We start from the raw sequence: 2,345 nt of genomic DNA, 5'->3' as shown, positions 1-2,345 counted from the left end.
ACATCTTTATTTGTATTGCCTGTTCTTACCTTTTCTCCATTTTTCCTATGGGGTTCTTGAGGGGTTTTTTCCCCTAAAAAATTTAGGACTTATTTTTATATTAGAGATGTTAGTCCTTCATCTGTGATATATATTGCAAATATTTTCTCCAGTTTGTTAGTTATCTTTTTTTATTCTGTTGTTTTGCCACACAATAGCCTTTTAAATTAACTTTATGTAATCATTTATCAATAATTTCCTTTATCACATCTTTATTTTGAGTCACTTTTAGAGAACACTTCCCTATATTCAAGTTATAAATGACTCTATTCTTGCTTTCTTTGGAAAATTGTATGGCTGTCTTATTTCTTTTTGCTGTTGTCAATAATTTGTCCTAATATTATGTCCCCTATTTATTGTGTATATAAAAGCTATTGATTTCTAAATATTAATTTTATTACATGCTACCTTTTAAATTATTTTATTTTAGTCAGGGTTTTTTTTTTAGTTTTGAAAAATGTTTTATTCAAGAATTACATAATTTCAAATATGTTCCAAAATACAGTTTCCTAGATTGCTACAAAAGAAAGCATATCCAGTAAGAAATTTAAATCATTAAATATATTTCACTAGTATATACATACAGGAGGCCAAGCAATTAATATTTAGCCCTGGAATGTGTACCATATCTTTCATTTTTTCTTATTAAAGGCTCAATCCAGCACTTTGTATAGGCTATGTACAACAGGCAAAGTTCAGTGTTCATAGAAGTCTGACATTAGCTGCTTCAAGTTATAGCTGTGGTAGTTTGTCCACAGGGGTGTCAAATTTGAAGTCTGTAGGAAACAGATCTGGGGCCTAAGGATAGATTAGTCTGTAGGACTGTCTGATTGTAACACCAGCAATATCTCCAATTCCTTTTTGGGTCCTTAGCTGATGCCTGTGAGGCCATGTAAATGGCGGCTGCTGTCACAGATATCAGGCTCCTTCCAGGAACCAAGTCCAACTCCACAGCTTTATGGGCTATATGTGTAGCTGCCATCTGTACTTGTTTAGGAAGGCAAAGGTTGGAACAAAACCTGGACATGAAGTCCCCAGTTGTAATCAAATCCACACTGGTTTCTAAAGCTTTCAAAATAAGTTTAAAACATCGACCAATTTCTTTCTTAGAAATTTGTGATATAGCACGTATTTCTTTAAATGTCCTAGGAACTCCTTCCTGTCTGCAGGCAATATAGAGACAAGCAGAAGCTATGGCATCATTAGTCCTTCCCTTCAGGCTCTTCTGTTCATATGCTTGCTTGAATAGATTATTTGTTCAACCAACTATATTTCAAGGGAGGTTGATTCTGTCTGCCATGGTAGTGATTTCTTTGAATGCATTCATCATCGCCCGATCAGAACTACTTATGGTTCTCCTATTCTGGTACTTAGAATTACCACATTCATCCAAACTTGCAGCTCCTGTACCCTTGCCATTCATAGTAGACAAATCTCCATCACTCAGAAGAGGATTCTGAGAATCTCCACCTCGAGATGGATCTTTTGTTGCTACAACCAGACCACATTCAGGACAGATCATATCACCAGCTCTGTAGTCCTCCACTAAGATCGCATCTGGATGGTTTGGACATGTGACTCTTGGAAGAGCATCCAAACGGCTGGTAGACGCCATCTTCACGGACACTGCGGTTCCAGCCACCAGGTACAACAGACACAGTGCAGACACGAAGAGATTGTATAGTCCTAGTTTTTAATATTGAGTTTCTGGGATTTAACATAAATTCTTAGGATATATAAACTTATTTCATATAAACTGAGACTGTTTATTTCTTGTTTTATAATTCTTATTATTCTAATTGATATATTTTGTCTAACTGTATTGGCTAATGCCTCCAGAAAGTGTTGATCCTTAACAGGCACTGGTTCCTTGTTCCTAATCTTAGTGGAAATGCAGTTAGTATTCACATGTTACATAAGATGATGGCTTTAAGATTTAGAATATATTATATATATTCTGTTAGAATATATTTAGAGTATATATCTTATCCTTACACACACACATTTCTACTTATTTGAAGATTTTTTTCCAGAAATAGGATTTAAATTTTGTCAAAAACTTTATATCTATGAATATGGTAGATTATATTCATAATTTGACAATATTAAACAAATCTTGCATTTCTGGAATAAATTACACTTGGTCATGGTAAATCATTTTCATAATATGATATTGGGTTTATTAACTTATATTTAATACTATGCATTGATATTTCATAAGTAATATTCTTTTTCTGGTACTGTTTTTACTAGGTTTGCTTATGAATGTAACACTTCATAAAAATTATAGGAAGATTTCCTTTAAT

At 33.5% G+C, this 2,345-nt stretch overlaps 1 pseudogene; it reads right to left on the bottom strand.

The window, feature by feature from the left end:
* Positions 1–703: 703 nt before the first annotated feature.
* LOC132520644 (transcription initiation factor IIB-like) lies at positions 704–1,700 on the bottom strand (annotated as a pseudogene).
* Positions 1,701–2,345: the final 645 nt, after the last annotated feature.

The sequence above is a fragment of the Lagenorhynchus albirostris genome, chromosome 5 (genome assembly GCF_949774975.1).
Source record: "Lagenorhynchus albirostris chromosome 5, mLagAlb1.1, whole genome shotgun sequence".
NCBI lineage: Eukaryota > Metazoa > Chordata > Mammalia > Artiodactyla > Delphinidae > Lagenorhynchus > Lagenorhynchus albirostris.
This window is presented reverse-complemented; position numbering and strand designations above follow the sequence as displayed.